Below are 15394 nucleotides of genomic sequence, written 5' to 3'. Positions count from 1 at the left end.
AATCTTTACTTTTAACTAATATTAGGACCTTATAAATTGTTTTATTCTTTTCAAAGAATCAAGTTTTTAGTTTGTTAATGTTCTCTGCTACAGAAAACCTCAAATATTTTCTGTAACAAAGTTAGATTATGTAAATGCAAAAGATCAAATCTAAAGTAAATAAGACAGTATAGTATTGGCAGAAGGTTAGGCAAATAATACAATGGAACAAAATTGGGTATAGAAACAGATTCATACACAAAAATAGTTTGAGTTCTGGCAAAGGTGTCATGGAAGTACATTTGGGAAAGGATGATTTCTTCCATAAAAGATGCTGTGTTAATTGGATGAAATGAAAAAAAAGTTGATCATTACTTCTCACCGCACAAAAAATTCAATATGAGATAGAATGTAAACATAACTTTTATAGCTATAACTATAAAAATTCTTGAATAAAATGTGTAAAAATTTGTTCATCACCCTGGAGTAGGCAGTGATTTTTAAAGCAAAGCATCAAAAGCATTAATGATAAAGGGAAAACATGATAAAATAAATTACATTAAAATAAGGAACCTCTTATATTAAAATAAGGAACCTTAAAATACACCACAAAGGAGATGGTGTTTGTAATGAATACATATGGATATTTGTAATCACAAAACTTCTTTCTTGAGTATAAAGAAATCTTACAACTCAATAAGAAAAAGAAAAAAATCAATGAATAAATTGACTTGAATAGGCACTTGACAAAAGAGAATATCCAATGGCAGATACACATATGAAAAGTGCTTTGCCTCACTAGTCAACCTTAAAAATCTAAATTAAAATTATGATGATATATCACTGTGTACCCAAGAATAAAAGAAAAAGATGGCAAACAGGTAAAATCATTTGGGAAAACTGGTAGTATCTCCTAAAGCTGGCTTCTACTTAAATAAAATTCAAAAATGGGCAAAGCTAACTATTGTGTTAGAAGTCTGTGATCTTTGGGCTGGTAGTGATTTCGAGGGGGTATAAGGAAGGCTTTGAGCTATCGATAATATTCTGGAAGCCTTTGAGCTATTGATAATTTTCTAAGTCTTGATCTGGGTGCTGGCTATGAGTATCTTCACTTTGTGAAAAATCACTGGGTGGTTCAATTTAAAATTAGGTACTTTTGTTATGCATGTTGTACTTCAAGAAAAATATATTTTAAAACAGGTTATAAATAAGTGCCATTTTAACAGAGAGAAATGGTTTCAATAAAGATTTGACAGTTGTTACAATTTGAAGAATCGTCTTGAGTTCTCCAGGCAGATTCTTCCAGGCAAAACTCAACATCGTTTTGCTGCTGCCACACCATATTGCTCCTCTTTCTCTGCCCCATTTCTGCACTCCTTCCTCCCATTAAAACTTACCTGCCTTGCATATGTTTTCTTCAGAGACTGTCTACCACTAGATAGTTTAGTAAGTTTAATATGTTATCATTCACAGTTAGATTGAGTTATAGACTTAATACCTTATTCTAAAAGTAATTGATATGGAAATTTCTGATATCTAGGCAGGCAGGTGGGGAATTTTTTTTTTTTTTCTGACAAGAATCTCTTTAAAATCACACCATATGGGGTATGGCCAGTTTAGTTTACAACACGGATGAATTCCTATAGTGCCAGGTATTTTTCCACACATAAACAGGCATTTCCAAATATTATAATAGCATTTACCATCATTAGCTTTTTCTCCAGAAGGATTCCAACATATCCCTAATGAATAAATTTTACCATCAGCATCATCAAATGTTTACTTCACTTGCAATGACTTATTAATAAAATCCAGATTTCCCAAGACAATTTAAAAAACAAGTAAAGTAATAAAGCATATAGCTTTTGTTTAAAAATTGCAGAGGAGGATTAACATCATGTAATAGGATAGATCCTATTATGGAACCTATTTATGGTTCTGAATTAACTTGATTTTATTAAGAATTAAAGAATTGTTTCTGAGGAATGGAGAGAGAACAAATAGGATAGTTTTTTCCTCAGGTTGCTTTCTTTGGTTGGAAGTGAGGGTATAAGACAACTAGGTTCATGGTGTTAGAATTAAAGAATCAATGCTGACAAGTGAATATTTAAATAAGGATCTATTTAAAGAGTGATTCATTTAAAATAAGCTTCTTTAGAGTCAGGTTTCATTCAATGGAAATAACCTTAAGTGGGATACAGGGGTTTGCAATATGTCTGCTTTTCTGTGCATACCTGCTACACTCAGTTTATTATTTTTCTTCCAAAGAATCCAGTTTTTCAGGGTGATTTGACCTGATGAGGGCAGTGTGTACCTTTCTGTCTCAGAAGAAGTCTCAGTGTTTAAAACGGGAGAAAAGTAAGTTGGAGTGAGAAACGCGGTACAGTGCTTAGGAAAGGCTGCCAAAGGCTGCTGGTGACTTTACTGGCTCTGAAATGGCAGCTTGCTTATGAACAAAACAGAGAAGGGATCAAAATGAAAAATCAAATTTTGTCAGGTTTTCCACAGTCCAGTACAAGCGCTGCTTATCAAAAGATTATTTTGTAAAGCTCTCTAATAGGCTTTCCCAAGCTCTTTCTTAATGCAGTCAAAACAGAGATAATGAAGTCTCCCCAAAGATCTGCCTTAAGAACAGCTAATGGATTTTTAGGCATTTGCCATCATCATGATTTGCTTATTAGAAGTATACAGTTCTCTGCACATGTGCTTGTCTTTATCTCACTCCTTTGATTGGAATATAAGCAGAAAACTCTCTGTTGCATTAACTGGGAAACTTTTGCTTTTCTGAGGAATATCACTGTCCAGCCAGGGCTATTCTGAGTATGTGTGGGAAGCTCTAATGATTAGTCTGGAAAGCTTGTTTTTTGGCCTTTGTCTGAGACAAATATATTTTCTCTTTCACCCTGTTTGGCATGAGGCAGAAAGAAAAATGGACTTTGTATAGGCAGCCCCTCCCGATGCCTCTGTCCTTATATTCCCTTCTCACAATGCCTTATTATGATGGCTCACACTGGCCGGAACTGCCCATTTAGAGTCCACTAATTCTATACTCTGTAGCAGAAAGGAGAAGCCATTTACTGAAATGGAATGCTGTCTCCTACTTCGATTTCTGTGTACTTTCTGAAGTGCTTCTAACTTCAAATGATTAACACTGTCAGGGCTCATTTGTTTATACTTCAGCAGTATTTTTTCAAAAACTTTTTTGGTGTGAAATATAACAAATGTGCAAACAAACACACAGTAAAAAGATATAAAGCATAATGGTTTATCACAAAGCAAACAACTAGGTTAAAAAAAAAGAGCATTATCTGTATCCTGTAAGTCTTCCTCGAGACTGCATCTTCCAAACCACTGACCCCTCCTCCTCCCCCAAATGTAACAAATACCTGTAACCAATATCCTAGCAACCACTGCCTTGCTCTTCTTCCTAGCTGTCCTTCCTAAGCATGCCCTTCCAGGGATCCTTGTCCTGTAATTCTTCCCAATCTTGCTGCTGTCCAATGCCTTTAGCAGCTATCTTTAAAAAGTGTGCAAGTTTTCTTTCGTAGAAGGATCAGTTTGTATTACCCAGCCCAACATTCCTGGAAATGGAGCCTCCTTTATTTTTCAATTCAACAAATATTTATGGAGTGCCTACCAGCCAGGTACTACGCTAAGAGCTTGGGACGCAATGGGAATAAGATAGATGCCCTTCCTGTTCTAGGAGAGGGTTGTGGTCCCGTTGGAGGGTTCAGGCAAACATTACAACAGTCATCTTTGAAGCTCCTGCACAGTTACAAAGTGACATTAAATAAATCATATCATGAAAATAAGTAGTAGACAGTAGGTTAAAACATGTAATAAACATTGATTGTACAATAACACTTTACAATAAGGTTCATAACAGAATTTCTTTACAAGCAAAGTATTTAAAAATTTTAAAAAGATATACTACACTACACTAGACATGCAGACACATGCACCCCTCAGGACTATTCAGAAATACCATTTGTAGTAATTCTATTATTTCTTCAGATAAGTTTTCTGCCCCTTTCTGTCTCACTTTTCCTTCTGAGGCCCCTATAATATGAATGTTACTGTGCTTCATTTTGTCCCAGAAGTCTCTTAAACTGTCCTCATTAAAAAAATTTTTTTTTTCTTTTTTGTGTTCAGCTTGGGTGATTTCCACTACTGTCTTCCCATTCACTGATTCATTCCTCTTTATAATCTAATTTAGTGTTGATTCCGTTTAGTATATTTAAAAATTTCGGTTTTTCTTCAGCTCTGTTTGGTGCTTTCTTGTATTTTCTAACTCTTTATTAAACTTCTCACTGTGTTCATCCATTCTTCCGAGTTCATTGAGCATCTTTATGATCAATTACCTTGAAGTCTTTATTGGGTAGATTGCTTATCTCTGCTTAGTTCTTCTTCTAGGGTTTTTTCTTGTTCTTTCGTTTGGGACATATTCCTCTCTCTCCTCATTTTGCCTGATTCTCTGTGTTTATTTCTATTTATTAGGTAGATTGGTTATGTTTCCTGATCTTGGAGAAGTGGCCTTATGTAGGAGACATGCTATGGGGCCCAGCAGCATGCTGCCCTTGTGTTACCAAAGCTCTAGGCACGCCCCATATGTGGGGTGCATGGGCCCTTATGTTGTGGTGGGACTGACTACTGTGGACCTACTGGTAGGTGGGGCTGACCCCGGCCCGGTTGGCTGCCAGGCCCTGCCACGTGTAATAGCTGTCAGCCTGCTGGTGGGCAGGCCCAGGTCGTGGCATGGCTGTCTACAGGGTCCGGGGGTCCCAGGGCTGGTGCCGACATGCTGCTGGGTGTGGCTGGGTCCTGGTGTGGCTGACTGCTTGGCCCTAGGGGTCCCAGGACAGGTGGTAGCTCTCTGGGGCAGGTAAGCACCCCACCCCGGCCCCCGCTAATAGGCTGTAGGGAGGATTCCAAAATGGAGCTTTGTACCAGTGTCCTCCTTGTAGAACAAGCCACCAGCATCTGTGTCCCCAGGGGTGTCTCAGTTGTCTCCTGCCTCTGTGGAGGCTCTCCAAGATCAGCAAGTAGGTCTGACCCAGGCTCTTTTCAGATTACTGCCTCTGCACTGGGACTCGGACCATGTGATTTTGCATGTGCCCTTTAACAGGGAAGTCTCTGTTTCCTACAGGCCTTGGCTTTCCCTTACACAAGCCCTGATGGGGCTGGGGGCTAGTCTTCTGGTGGGTGCTGAACCTGTGGGCTGGGGAGCCAATGAGGGGTTTGTATCCTTTACTCCTTGGGGAGAACCTCTGCAATTGTGATTATCTTCTTGTTTGTGGGTTGCCTATGCTGGGGTGTGGGTCTTAACTATACCACATCTCTACCCCTCCCCACCATCTATTTTTGGTTCCTTCATTATATCTTCAATTGTGGAAAGCTTTTTTTTTTTTTGCTGGTCTTCAGACCATTCTTATAGATGGTTTCTCTGTAAATAGTTGTAACTTTGTTGTGCCTGGGGGAGGAGGTGAGCTCAGGGACTTCCTACTCTGCCATCCTGGCCACACCTCCTCTTTCTTTTAATGATCAAGTAAAAGTATTGTTTATTTTTGTGGAAAATAAATAAAAAAATTGCATAAGCGTATCTGAAATATAGCTAGAATACTGAAACCAGAAACTGTGCTTTGAGTTCTAAAGTTGTTGGTATCAAGGTAATACTGGCCTTGTGAGATGAGTTTGGAAGTATTCTCTCTTCTTCATTTTTTGGGGAAGAATTTGAGAAAGTTGGTATTAATTCTTTGAATGTTTGGTAGGATTAACCAGTGAAGCTGTCTGGTCCTGGACTTTTGTCTGTTGGAGGGCTGGTTTTTTTTTATTATTGATTCAATCTTCTTACTAGTAATTGATGTGTTCAGATTTTCTATTTCTGTGATTCGGTCTTGATAGGTTGTATGTTTCTAAGAATTTATCTTTTTCTTTTAGGTAATCCAATTTGTTGGTATATAATTTCTCATAGTAGTCTCTTCTGATCCTTTTAATTTATGTGGTATTAGTTGAAATGTCTCCTCTTTCATTTCTAATTTTATTTATTTGAGTCCTCTCACTTTTTTTCTTGGTAAGTTTAGCTCAGAGTTTGTCTATTTTGTTTTCTTTTCAAAAAGGCAGTTTTTAGTTTCATTGATCTTTTCTATTGTCTTTTTAATCTCTATTTCATTTATTTCAATTTTGATATTTATTTCTTCTACTAACTTTAGGGTTAGTTTGTTCTTTTTCTAGTTCCTTGAGGTGTAAAGTTATGTTGTCTATTTGAGATCTTCCTTATTAGGTTATTTATTTGAGTTCTTCCTTGTTTCTTCCTTGTTCTTTCTTTCTTTCTTTTTTTCTCCCTTTTCTTCTGAGCGGTGTGGCTGACAGGGTCTTGGTCCTCCGGCCGGGTGTCAGGCCTGTGCCTCTGAGGTGGGAGAGACAATTCAGGACATTGGTCCAGCAGAGACCTCCCAGCTCCATGTAATATCAAACGGTGAAAGCTCTCCCAGAGATCTCCATCTCAATGCTAAGACCCAGCTCCACTCAGCGACCAGCAAGCTACAGTGCTGGACACTCTATGCCAAACAACTAGCAAGACAGGAACACAACCACACCCATTAGCAGAGAGGCTGCCTAAAATCATAATAAGGTCACAGACACCCCAAAACACACAACCGGACGCAGTCCTGCCACCAGAAAGACAAGATCTAGCCTCATCCACCAGAACACAGGCACTAGTCCCCTCCACCAGGAAGCCTACGCAACCCACTGAACAAACCTTAGCCACTGGGGGCAGACACCAAAAACAATGGGAACTACGAACCTGCAGCCTGCAAAAAGGAGACCTCAAACACAGTAAGTTAAGCACAATAAGAAGACAGAGAAACACATAGCAGATGAAGGAGCAAGGTAAAAACCCACCAGACCAAACAAATGAAGGGGAAATAGCCAGTCTATCTGAAAAAGAATTCAGAGTAATGATAGTAAAGATGATCCAAACTCTTGGAAATAGAATGGAGAAAATACAAGAAACGTTTAACAAGGATCTAGAAGAACTAAAGAGCAAACAGACAATGATGAACAACAAAATAAATGAAATTTTAAATTCTCTAGAAGGAATCAAAGCAGAATAACTGAGGCAGAAGAATTTATAAGTGACCTGGAAGATAAAATAGTGGATGCAAGAGGGAGGAGATATGGGGATATATATATATGTATAGCTGATTCACTTTGCTATACAGCAGAAACTAATACAACATTGTAAAGCAATTATACTCCAATAAAGATGTTAAAAAAAAATGGAGAGTTTTGCCTTCTTTCTGCATCTGTTAACATTTTGCCATCTGCCCCAAGCACTGGTTCAATTCCTTTCTTGTTTTTCTTCAGTTTTGAACTTACTGCAAATGCATTCTCCCCCCTCTTATTTGTAGCAGGTTTTTCAAGTCTTTGCTTATTCTACAGTTCTTCCTTCTTGAGTCATTTCAGAGATTTGTATTTTCCTTGGCTATGCAGACATCTTTCCATTAATTAGACAGCTTCCTTACAGACAAATTAATTTCACTTGTTGCTTTTGCCCTTTTCTTCTTCTCCAGGATGATTTGTAATTGTATTGTTAGATTTATAGTTATCAGATCTTCTTAATTCATTTATACCTTCCTTTCTTTTTTAGTCTGTGTACATGGGCTTATATTAATCTTTCCTGTTTTTTTGTTGTTGCTTTGTTGTTGTTGATAACTGCATAGATAGTGCATAGAGAGTCCTTCCCATTATTGCCTCCTTGGTTTTTATGAATTTGAAGAGAACATGGCCACTTTTTTTAAAGATTCCTGTTGCTTCTGGTGTTAGGGTTATGTAATGGTTCTTTCTTGCTGTCAGAATTCAATTCAGACTTTATATTTGATATTCACCACTTTTGTAATTAAATTTTGCTTTTGTTCCATTTTCATGATCATTTTCTCCATTGCCAGAATAGATCTACAGGTATTTCTGAAGGATTTATTAGAACATTAATAAAATGTCTCTGAACACAGTTTCAACCTGTGCGTGGGTTTTTCCCCACACCACGAACAAACACTGATCAGATACCAGCAGTGTGTCTGAAAATTCAATTCAGTTCTGACACTATCTATGTGGAAATAGTATTAGATTCCCCAGGTTAAGGGCTCAGTCCTATAAGATGTTAATCACAAGCCCAGTTCTGTACTTCTGACTGGCAGTTCCCTCCTTGCTAGAGTGACTCACAAAACTCAAGGAACATTTTACTTACTAGGTTAGCAATTTGTTATAAGAGACTATAACTCAGGAACAGCCAGATGGAAGAGATGCATAAAACACAAGGTGTGGGAAAGGATGAGGAGTTTCCATGCCCTCTCCGGGTGCACCACTCTCCCCAAATTTCCATGTGTTCACCAGTCCAGAAGTTCTCCAAACACCATCCTTTTGGGTTTTTATGGAGGCTTCATTACATAGGCATGATTGAGTAAATCATTGGCCATTGGGGATTGAACTCAATCTCCAGCTCCTTTCTCCTCCCCAGGGGTCAGGGGTTGGAACTGGATGTTCCAACTAACCCTCTAATCACAAGGTTAGTTGTTCTGGCAACGAGCCCCCATCCTTAGGTGTTTTCCAAAAGTCTCTTCATTAGCATAAAAAATGAAAGCTTTATTGCTCTCATCAGTTAAATTCTGAGGGTTTTAGTAGCCCTGTGCCAGAAATGGGGATGAAGTCCAAATATATATTTATTATTATAAATCATAATATCATGAGATACAAAAATAGACTCCAAGGTAATTTATATCAGTCATGTAGATTGTTCATAAACTTCAAATCATAAATGAGGCCAGTTGATTGTGCTTTTTCTACATGGCAGTGTTCAGCATAGACCCATTAACAAAATAAACTAGTCAAGTTGTAAAGCAGGTTTAGTTGTCCCTAATGTACCTCCAGCTCCTGTTCTGATGGCTTTATTGTCTTTAAATTTTATATTGGGAAACCTCATGCTCATGTTTGATTCTTAGGGCATCCCATCATGGTATTGCCTGACTTAAAATGATCTTTTCTGTGTCCTATTTACTCAGAGTTCTCTTCTTTCTTTGCTTATCTGAAAAAGAGATGGTATTACATGAATTCCTGGGTAACATACTTGCATTTTAATAGGATAATTATGGACAAAATGTTTTAAATCGTATAAATTTTACCAGTGTTTTTTGATAAATTATGGTAAGTCAATGGGATGAGAGGTATTATAGAGAAAGAAAAATCTTTGAGAATCTTTTAAATTATCCTGTAACTTTCTCCATGTCTTTGTAAAGGTCTGAAATAGCCAAAGTGAGTTGTTCCAGTTGAATAGGTGAACTTTGGCTAATGCTTGGTTTAAGTTTCCTGTCAAAATCCAGGGAAAAGTTTCTAACATGAAAAATTATTGACACAGGTAAATTCCATTCAATACCCATAACCATATACCATGGAAACCAATCTTTCTAACATTTGCATCCTTGCCCTTTTCCTTGGAAGGCACATTGGTCCATGAAAAGACTAAAAATTAGTCTGATGTTCATTCAACAAATGGAACAGGAAATTACATTTCTGTGTGTAGTAATCATATTTCTTTCATTTTCATTTCCTTTATGATATTGGCAAATCCTGTTCTCTCTGTTTTTACTTTGATTCTTGCTAGAGGTTCATCAATCTTATTGACCGTTGCAAAGAACCAGCCTTTGGCCTCATTAATTTTCTCTATTGCTTTCCTCTAATCAATTTCATTGATATTTTGCTCTTATCTTTATTATATCCTTCAACTTAATTTGCTTTTATTTTGTTTTGTTTTTCTTATTTCTTAAGGTAGAATCTTATGCTGATTTGAGACATTTCTTCTTTTCTCTTATAAAGATATAATACTTTGTTCTAAAAGATATTTGCAGCATCTCACAAATTTTATTATGCTATTTTTCCATTTTCAATTCAGTAAAAAATATTTTAAAATTTCCCTTGAGAATTCTTTTTTGACCCATGGATTATTTAGAAGTGCTGTTTAATTTCCATGTGTTAGTAGCTTTTTCTGTTATCTCTCTGGTTTTGATTTTAAGTATAATTCTGTTATGGTCTGAGAATATATTTTCCATAATTTCAATTCTTTTAAATATCCTAAGGTTTTTTTTATGATCCAGGACATATCTTAGTGAAAGTTCTATGTACACTGGAAAAGACTGTGTTGTTGGGTGGAATGTTCTATTAATGTCTATTACATCCAATTGGTCAGTGGCATTGTTCAGTTCTTATTTATCCTTACTGAGTTCCTGTCTACTAGTTCTATTGTTACTGAGAGAGGAATGTCAAATTCTCTAAACATAATCGTAGATTTGCATGTATCATTTTTCAGTTCTTTCAATTTTTGTTTCATGTAATCTGAAACTCCAGTAATATGGATAAACACTTTGAATTGCTATGCCTTATTGTGAATTGATCCTTTTATCAAGAGGTGATATCCTTCTTTATCCCTGGGAACTTTCTTTGCTCTGAAGTTTACTTTGTTTGATATTAATGTGGCCACTACAACTTACTGTTGATTAGTGTTTGTAACCTACATATATCATTACTACTACTATTATTATTTTTGGCTGTGCTGCGTGGCATGTGGGATCTTTGTTCCATGACCAGGTATCAAACCCATGTCCCCTTCATTGGAAGCACAGAGTCTTAACCAGTGGACCACCAGGGAAGTCCCAGTATATCATTATATTTGAAGTGAGTTTAGCATGGACAACCTAGAGTTGATTCATTATTTTTTGACCATGGTGACAATCTGTCTTTTAACTAGTGTGCTTAGACCATTTACATTTAATGCATTTATTGATATGTTTGGATTTAAGTTTACCATTTTGTTGTTCATTTTATGCTTGTTCCCTTTGTTTTTGTTTGTTTGTTTGTTGGCTTGTTTCCTTCTTTGCCCCTTTCTGGACTTCTTTGGGTTATTTCAATATTTTTTAGTGTTCTGTGTTAATTTATCTGTTGTGACTTTTTAGTATATCATTTTGTATAATTTTTTTTGGTGGTAGGTCTAGGGCTTCCAAAATGCATAATTCACTTTTTCTTTTATTTTCATAATTCACTTTTAACAGTATAATTCAATTGATATTTTGCCACTTCAGTTGGAATGTAAAAAATCTCACCACCTTTTAGGTCCCTTTGTCCTCACCCTTCATGCTATAGTTGTCATATATATTATATCTACACTGTAAATCCCATCAATTTCAAATTAAAATTTTTGTTTTCAATTGTCAAACATAAAGAATTCAAGAAGAGAATGGTCTATTAAGTTTATCAAGGTATTTATCCTTTTTATCTAGTTATTCTTTTTTCTTGTTGTTCCAAGTTTCCTTCTAGTGTCACTTTCCTTCTGTATGAGAGCTTCCTTTAGCATTTTTTTTAAGCAAGATTTTATTTTATTTTATTTACTTATTTTTTTTAACATCTTTATTAAGTTTCATTAGGTCCAATTTGTTTATTTTTGCTTTTATTTCCATTTCTCTAGGAGGTGAGTCAAAAAGGATCTTGCTGTGATTTATGTCCTAGTGTGTTCTGCCTATGTTTTCCTCTAAGAGTTTTATAGTGTCTGGCCTTACATTTAGGCCTTTAATCCATTGTGAGTTTATTTTCGTGTATGGTGTTAGGGAGTATTCTAATTTCATTCTTTTACATGGAGCTGTCCAGTTTTCCCAGCACCACTTATTGAAGAGGCTGTCTTTTCTCCACTGTATATTCTTTTTTTTTTTTTTTGCGGTACACGGCCCTCTCACTGTTGTGGCCTCTCCTGTTGCGGAGCACAGGCTCCAGACGCACAGGCCCAGCGGCCATGGCTTACGGGCCCAGCCGCTCCGCTGCATGTGGGATCTTCCCGGACCGGGGCACGAACCCATGTTCCCTGCATCGGCAGGTGGACTCTCAACCACTGCGCCACCAGGGAAGCCCTCCACTGTATATTCTTGCCTCCTTTATCAAAACTAAGGTGACCATATGTGCATGGGTTTACCTCTGGGCTTTCTACCCTGTTCCATTGATCAATATTTCTGTTTTTGTGCCAGTACCATACTGTCTTGATTACTGTAGCTTTGTAGTATAGTGTAAAGTCAGGGAGCCTGATTCCTCCAGCTCTGTTTTTCTTTCTCAAGGTTGCTTTGGCTATTCGGGGTCTTTTGTGTTTCCCTACAAATTGTGAAATTTTTTGTTCTAGTTCTGTGAAAAATGCCAATGGAAGTTTGTTAGAAATTGCATTGAATCTGTAGATTGCTTTGGGTAGTATCGTCATTTTCACAATGTTGATTCTTCTAATCCAAGAACATGGTATATGGCACCATCTGTTTGTAACATCTTTAATATCTTTCATCAGTGTCTTATAGCTTTCTGCATACAGGTCTTTTGTCTCCTTACGTAGGTTTATTCCTAGGTATTTTATTCTTTTTGTTGCAGTGGTAAATGGGAGTGTGTCCTTGATTTCTCTTTAAGATTTTTCATCATCACTGTATAGAAATGCAAGAGATTTCTGTGCATTAATATCGTATCCTTTACCAAATTCATTGATTAGCTCTAGTAGTTTTCTGGTAGCATCTTTTAGGATTCTCTATGTATAGTATCATGTCATCTGTTAACAGTGACAGTTTTACTTCTTTTCCTGTTTGGATTCCTTTTATTTCTTTTTAATCTCTGATTGCTGTGGCGAAAACTTTCAAAACTATGTTGAATAACAGGGGTGAGAGGGGGCAACGTCATCTTGTTAGTGATCTTAGGTGAAATGGTTTGTTTTTCAGCATTGATAAAGATGTTGGCTGTGGGTTTGTCATATATAGCTTTTATTTTGTTGAGGTACGTTTCCTCTATGCCTATTTTCTGGAGGGTTTTTTATCATAAATGGGTGTTGAATTTTGTCCAAAGCTTTTTTTGCATCTATTGAGATGATCATACAGTCTTTTTTTTTTTAAGTCTTTTTTTTAAATGAGGTTTTTTATACTGCTGCCCAGAGGATCATACAGTCTTTATCCTTCAGTTTGTTAATATGGTGTATCACATTGCTTGATTTGCATATACTGAAGAATCCTTGCATTCCTGGGGTAAACCCCACTTGATCATGGTGTATGATCCTTTTAATGTGCTGTTGGATTCTGTTTGCTAGTACTTTGTTGGGAATTTTGCATCAATGTTCATCATTGATATTGACGTGTAGTTTTCTTTCTTTGTGAGGTCTTTGTCTGGTTTTGGTATCAGGGTGATGATGGTCTCATAGAATGAGTTTGGGAGTGTTCCTCCCTCTGGTATTTTTTGGAAGAGTTTGAGAAGGATAAGTGTTAGATCTTCTCTAAATGATTGTTAGAATTTGCCTGTGAAGCCATCTGGTCCTGGGCTTTTGTTTGTTGGAAGATTTTAATCACAGTCTTAATTTCAGTGCTTGTGAATCGTCTTTTAAATTTTCTTTCTTCCTGGTTCAGTCTCGGGAGGTTGTGCTTTTCTAAGAATTTGTCCATTTCTTCCAGGTTGTCCATTTTATTGGCATAGAGTTGCTTGTAGTAATCTCTCATGATCCTTTGTATTTCTACAGTGTTAGTTGTTACTCTTCCTTTTCCATTTCTAATTCTGTTGATTTGAGTCTTCTTCCTTTTTTTCTTGATGAGTCTGGCTAATGGTTTATCAATTTTGTTTATCTTCTCAAGGAACCAGCTTTTAGTTTTATTGATCTTTGCTATTCTTCATTTCTTTTTCATTTATTTCTGATCTGATCTTTATGATTCCTTTCCTTCTGCTAAATTTAAGGGGATTTTTGTTCTTCTTTCTCTAATTGCTTTAGGTGTTGTTTATTTGAGATGTTTTTTGTTTCTTCAAGTAGGATTTTATTGCTATAAACTTCCCTTTTGGAACTGCTTTTGCTGCATCCCTTAGGTTTTGTGTCATCGTGTTTTCATTGTCATTTGTTTCTAGGTATTTTTTGATTTCCTCTTTGATTTCTTCAGTGATCTCTTGGTTATTAAGTAGTGTATTGTTTAACCTCCGTGTGGTTGTATTTTTTACATTTTTTTTCCTGTAATTGATATCTAGTCTCATAGCGTTGTGATCGGAAAAGATACTTGATACGATTTCAATTTTCTGGAATTTACCAAGATTCGATTTGTGACCCAAGATATGATCTGTCCTGGAGAATGTTCCATGAGCACTTGAGAAGTAAGTGTATTTTGTTGTTTTTGGATGGAATGTTGTATAAATATCAGTCAAGTTCATCTTGTTTAATATATCATTTAAAGCTTGTGTTTCCTTATTTATTTTCACTTTGGTCGATCCTTCCATTGGTGAAAGTGGGGTGTTAAAGTCCCCTACTATGATTGTGTTACTTTTGATTTCCCCTTTTATGGCTATTAGCATTTGCCTTATGTACTGAGCTGCTCCTATATTGGGTGCATAAATATTTACAATTGTTATATCTTCTTCTTGGATCGATCCCTTGATGATTATGTAGTGTCCTTCTTTGTCTCTTGTAATAGTTTTTATTTTAAAGTCTATTTTGTTGGATATGAGAATTGCTTCTCCAGCTTTCTTTTGATTTCCATTTGCATGGAATATTTTTTCCATCCCCTCACTTTTAGTCTGTATGTGTCCCTAGGTCTGAAGTGGGTGGCTTGTAGACAGCATATATACGGGTCTTGTTTTTGTATCCATTCACCCAGTCTGTGTCTTTTGGTTGGAGCATTTAATCCATTTACATTTAAGGTACTTACCGATATGTATGTTCCTATTACCATTTTCTTAATTGTTTTGGGTTTGGTATTGTAGGTCTTTTCCTTCTCCTGTGTTTGTTGCGTAGAGAAGTTGCTTTAGCATTTATTGTGTAGCTTGTTTGGTGCTGCTGAATTCTCTTAGGTTTTGCTTGTCTGTAAAGGTTTTAATTTCTCTGTCAAATGTGAATGAGATCCTTGCTGCATAGGGTAATCTTGGTTGTAGGTTTTTTCCTTTCGTCACTTTAAATATGTCCTGCCACTGCCTTCTGGCTTGCAGAGTTTCTGCTGAAAGATCAGCTGTTAACCTTATGGGGATTCCCTTGTATGTTATTTGTTGCTTTTCCCTTGCTGCTTTTAATATTTTTTCTTTGTATTTAATTTTTGGTAGTTTGATTGATAATGTGTCTTGGCGTGTTTCTCCTTGGATTTATCCTGTATGGGACCTTCTGCGCTTCCTGCAGTTGATTAACTATTTCCTTTCCCATATTAGGTAAGTTTTCAGCTATAATCTCTTCAAATATTTTCTCCGTCCCTTTCTTTTTCTCTTTTTCTTCTGGGACCCCTATAATTCGAATGTTGGTGCATTTAGTGTTGTCCCAGAGGTCTCTGAGACTGTCCTCAGTGCTTTTCATTGTTTTTTGTTTATTCTGCTCTGTGGTAGTTATTTCCACTACTTT

At 36.6% G+C, this 15394-nt stretch overlaps 1 long non-coding RNA gene across 4 annotated transcripts in view; it reads left to right on the top strand.

Moving 5' to 3' along the window:
* The window catches only part of LOC125961304 (uncharacterized), a 211018-nt gene that overhangs the window by 131024 nt on the left and 64600 nt on the right, over positions 1–15394 (top strand). For all 4 annotated transcript variants that reach the window (XR_007471846.1, XR_007471845.1, XR_007471848.1 and 1 more), the window contains exon 2: positions 11451–11494. This is a non-coding gene — a long non-coding RNA (uncharacterized LOC125961304). The remainder of the gene's footprint in view (positions 1–11450; positions 11495–15394) is intronic.

Source organism: Orcinus orca, chromosome 15 (genome assembly GCF_937001465.1).
Source record: "Orcinus orca chromosome 15, mOrcOrc1.1, whole genome shotgun sequence".
NCBI classification, from domain to species: domain Eukaryota; kingdom Metazoa; phylum Chordata; class Mammalia; order Artiodactyla; family Delphinidae; genus Orcinus; species Orcinus orca.
Note: the sequence above shows the minus strand (reverse complement) of the source record. Positions and strands in the feature narration are given on the sequence as shown.